This window comes from Anopheles moucheti, assembly GCF_943734755.1.
Source record: "Anopheles moucheti chromosome X unlocalized genomic scaffold, idAnoMoucSN_F20_07 X_unloc_2, whole genome shotgun sequence".
NCBI lineage: Eukaryota > Metazoa > Arthropoda > Insecta > Diptera > Culicidae > Anopheles > Anopheles moucheti.
In genome coordinates this window covers 197,501-202,500 of record NW_026453526.1, presented here as the reverse complement: position 1 = coordinate 202,500, position 5,000 = coordinate 197,501, and the positions used below count along the sequence as shown (strand labels likewise).

Genomic DNA, 5,000 nt, shown 5'->3' with positions numbered 1-5,000 from the left:
ACGGAGCCGACTTTCCTGGGAAACGGTGTGGCCCGGCCCAGCAGGGTGGACGTCGCCTTCGCGAGTCCATCGCTCTGCCGACCGGATGGAGTAGCGGAGGTCATCAGCTCCTGGAGGACGCTAGACCGCTACTCCTATAGCGACCACCGCTATATCCGGTTTGCGGTCGGGCAACAGCCTCGTGCTGGCCAGCGGCCCGGACGGGGCATCCAGCGGCTGGAAGGCGTCGGAGTACGGGAGGCGGGTGTTCGCTGGCGAACTCGCCAGTTTTGCCCCCGTACTTTCGAAATGGCACTCGAGGCGACCCGTTTTGCCGATCGGGTGACCGATGCGGCAAGCCTGGGGATGGTGCTCGCAGAGGCCTGCGATGCCACCATGGCAAGGATCGGCCACTCTCAGCAGAGAAAGAGCGCGAATGTGTACTGGTGGACTCCGGCCATTGAGGAGCTGACCGAGCGCTGCCGGTTGGCCCGGGAAAGGCAGAGCACGGCCTTGGACGAGACATCTGTCGAGTTGGCATCGCAGGAGCACCAGGAGGCGCGTGCTGCCTTAAGGACGGCAATTAAGGCCAGCAAGCAGCGCCAGTTCGATGAGTGGCTGCAGGCCCTAGCCGCGGACGAGACGGGACAGTGGTTCCGGCAGGTCCTTCTGCGGTTTCGGGGCAGCTGGACGGCGCGTGAACGCGATCCAGCGGTGTTGCAGCGGATCGTCGAGGAGCTGTTTCCGGAGCATCCCCCGGTCGAGTGGCCGGACGTCGCGCCTTCGGAAGGGGACACTCCGGTCCGTCCGATCAGCTGCGCGGAGCTCCAGGCGATAGCGAGCGAGCTGCATCCGCGGAAAGCGCCTGGCCTGGATGGAGTGCCAAATGCTGCGGTGACGGTTGCCATCCGCAAGCATCCAGAGTCCTTCGTCGGGGTCTTCCAGAGCTGCCTGGACACGGGCGTCATTCCACGCGAGTGGAAGAGGCAAAAGCTGGTGCTGTTGCCTAAACCAGGTAAGCCACCGGGCGAAGCGTCGTCTTGTCGCCCGATCTGCCTGATAGACAACCCAGCGAAGGTGTTCGAGCGGACGGCACTCGACAGGCTTAATGAGCACCTCGAGGATCCGGAGTCGCCTCAGCTAGCGGAGAACCAGTTCGGATTCCGGAGACAGCGAAGCACCCTGCAGGCGATCCAGCTGGTGGTGGAGGCAGGCGAGCGCGCGATGTCCTTCGGCAGGACGAACCAGCGGGACAGGCGCTGCCTGCTGGTTGTGGCGTTGGATGTTAAGAACGCCTTCAACACTGCCAGCTGGCAGGCGATTGCGATGGCCCTGCGCGAGAAAGGGGTCCCAGCGCAGCTGCAACTCCTTCTCCGCGACTACTTTACCGACAGGGAGCTGGTGTACGACACCCATGACGGCCCGGTGTCACGTCGGGTAACGGCAGGCGTTCCACAGGGGTCAATCCTTGGCCCGACTCTGTGGAACGTCATGTACGACGGCGTTCTGCGAATCCAGCTCCCTGAAGGGGCCACCATCGTCGGTTTTGCTGACGACATCGCCATCCTGGCCGAGGGCCGCACACCGGAGGAGTCGGCGACGGTTGCCGAGACAGCGATTGAGGCGGTGATGGGGTGGCTTGAGGCACGTCATCTCAGTCTCGCCCCCCACAAGACCGAGGCGGTACTCATTTCGAGTCTGAGACGAGGACGACTGGAGGTTCCGGTACGCGTCGGTGAAGTGACCTGCACCACTGGGAGATCGATGCGCTATCTGGGGGTCCAGCTTCATGAGAAGCTATCGTGGAAACCGCACGTGGAAGCGGCCGCGGACAAGGCCCTCCGTGCGGTGGCGGTTGTCACCTCGGTGATGCGAAACCACAGCGGCCCGCAGGTGGCCAAGCGGCGATTGCTGGCAGGAGTTGCGGAGTCTGTCATTCGGTACGCCTCGCCCATCTGGGCTAAGGCGACCGATATGCAGTGGTGCCGCAGACGACTGGCCCAGGTGCAGAAGCCGCTGGCACGCGGGGTGTCGAGCTCGTTTCGCTCGGTGTCCTATGAGGTGTCGGTGGTGATGGCCGGTCTTGTACCCTACCGTCTAATTATCCAAGAGGACGCAAGGTGCCACAGCAGGCTGTCGGCTGAACCTGGCATCAGCAGGAAGGAGGCTCGAGCAATGGAGCGAGCGGCCACGATGATAGAGTGGCAGAACGCGTGGGACCGTGCGGCGGCAACACCATCGGCCAGCCGCTATCAGACGTGGGCACACAGCCTGATTCCCGACCTGCACCGGTGGACGGGACGTAAGCACGGGAAGGTGGACTTCCACCTTTCGCAGGTGCTCTCCGGACATGGATTTTTCCGAGAGTACCTGCATGTCTGCGGCTTCGCTTCGTCCCCGGAGTGTCCACGGTGCGTAGGGTCGGTGGAGTCGGTGGCCCACGTCTTGTTCGAGTGCCCCGTGTTCGAGGAGATCCGACGTGAGCTGTTGGGCTGGGGGACATCCGAATCGGTCCAGCTCAGCAACATGGCCGAGAAGCTGCTGGAGAGTGCGGAGTGGTGGGACCGCATTCAAAGGGCAGCGAAAAACATCACCACCGTGCTACAACAGCTGTGGCGCGATGAGGAGGCCCTCGCCAGCGGTCGAGCGGAAGCGGCTTTCGCCGAGGACGAGGAAGTGGTCCTCGAAAGTGTGGCCGCACTCTTCGGCGAGGAAGTGGAAGACGTCTTCGTAGAAGACATCACGAGACGGGTAAATGAAACGCGAGCAGCGCGTCAACGGTCTGCCCGCAACAGACGGCTTCGCGGCAGGGCGGAGGATCGGGCGCGTGTGCGACTGGCTGCGGACGTCGCAGCAGCACTGGCCGCTCGGAATGACGAGGTACTGCGGGCGGCAGTAGAGGCGGAGCGCGAGGGCCTAGCTCCTCCTCCAATCCCTCGGCGGAGCAGGGGAGAACCAGCTTCCCCTGAAACGGTTAGAGTTCGCCACGAGAGGCGACTGTTCATGCAGCGAGTGTGGAGAGCTCGTGTCCGCGAAGAGGGTCCCTCGACAACGCGCCGTCGTCGGTCCATTCCGACGGAGGCGGATCTAATCCGGTCTCGGCGGAATAGACGAGAGAATGAAAGAAGACGTCGAGCTGCAGGTCGGCGATGGACAGCTGCGGAGGAGGCTTCCGCCAGCGAGGCGGAATGGTCCGATCGCTAGATTGCGAGCTAGCTTGAGAGCCTAAAGTGTTAAAATACGAGCGAGTCATGCGGACTCAGTTAGCGTACGCTTTCAATATGCGGGTAAAGGAAAGAGCAATTCAATAAAGAGATTGGGTAGGGACATCCGAAAGGGTTCATAATGACGCACGACAAATCCCTGGCGGGCGACGTCGTTCGTCAAGAGCGTGGGTTTACGCTATTGTTTTTAGAACATAATGTTTATGAACAATAAAACCTGCAATTGTTTAAAAAAAAAAAAAAAAAAAAAAAAAAAAACGAAGTGGAGCTTGCGGCTTAATTTGACTCAACACGGGAAAATTTACCAGGTCCGAACTTATCGAGGTAAGACAGATTGAGAGCTCTTTCTCAAATTTAAGGGTAGTGGTGCATGGCCGTTCTTAGTTCGTGGAATGATTTGTCTGGTTAATTCCGATAACGAACGCGACTCAAACAAGCTAACTAGAACGCTGTCAGCAGTGCACCTCCGGGCGCACCTGACGTCAAGGCCGGCGGCCCCTTCACGGGCGGTCGTCGGCCACGTTTGCCCTGCTTAGCGGGACAACTTGTGTTTAGCAAGGTGAGAATGAGCGATAACAGGTCCGTGATGCCCTTAGATGTTCTGGGCTGCACGCGTGCTACAATGTGAGCAGCAGCGTGTTCTCGCCAATTGGCGCCCCCATTCCGAGAGGAACGGGAAATCACCCAAATGCTCATTTAGTTGGGATTGGGGACTGCAACGGTCCCCATGAACCTGGAATTTCTAGTAAGTGCTAGTCATTAGCTAGCGCTGATTACGTCCCTGCCCTTTGTACACACCGCCCGTCGCTACTACCGATGGATTATTTAGTGAGGTCTCTGGAGGCACACCTTCCGCGGTTCCTTCGTGAGCTGCAGCTGGCATGGCCGAAGTTGACCGAACTTGATGATTTAGAGGAAGTAAAAGTCGTAACAAGGTTTCCGTAGGTGAACCTGCGGAAGGATCATTACCGATCAATACATATATGTTGTTGTGTGAGTTGTTTAGAGAGATAGAGAAACACGGTATCAGCAGAACAAACTGCTATGTTACCTTGGGGGCCGCGCACGCCAATTAGACCCGCGAGAGAGGTGTGTCTATACTACGATATTGAGCGTGCGCGACCGTAGGCCAGTGGCCTTCGTACCTGTGCGCACACTCCCAATGGCAGCCATCGAACGCGTAAAGTGTGTGACACAAGGGCGAAGGTAAAGACCCACTAGAACATATTTAAACACTGGCCTCGAGCGAGAGAGAACCTAATCAAGAGAACGAAAGTTGTGCAAGATCGCGCCGATGCCGCCCACATCGCGCGTCGATCAATGGGAAGGAAGACCAATGGTCATCCTTGTCCACCCTGGACGGCTTCGAAGGAACCGAGAGGTGCACGGTTACGCTGTCCGGGGAACTTAAGTTGTGAGAGATGCACCTAGCGCATAACGAAAACATAGGAGACAGTTGAACATACCAAAACCCTAGGCAGGGGATCACTCGGCTCATGGATCGATGAAGACCGCAGCTAAATGCGCGTCAGAATGTGAACTGCAGGACACATGAACACCGACACGTTGAACGCATATGGCGCATCGGACGTTTAAACCCGACCGATGCACACATTCTTGAGTGCCTACCAATTCTTGTTACACACTATTCCATAACTACAGGACGCCCGCGTACCAGCGGCACGCCTGGGCGAGCAGCACGCCCGGGAGTGTGTCGCAGGCTTGAACACACGCGTTTGGCGCACTGTGCATCATGGCGTGCTCGGACCCCTTCCGCGGGGGACCTTGGGCGCTGAA

The 5,000-nt window shown here is 58.9% G+C and overlaps 1 non-coding gene across 1 annotated transcript; it reads left to right on the top strand.

Annotated features, from left to right (window-relative positions):
• The first annotated feature begins 4,672 nt into the window (after positions 1 to 4,672).
• Positions 4,673 to 4,830, top strand: LOC128307925 (5.8S ribosomal RNA). The gene has a single exon (XR_008287936.1). It is a non-coding gene; the product is annotated as a 5.8S ribosomal RNA (ribosomal RNA).
• The last annotated feature ends 170 nt before the right edge of the window (positions 4,831 to 5,000 follow it).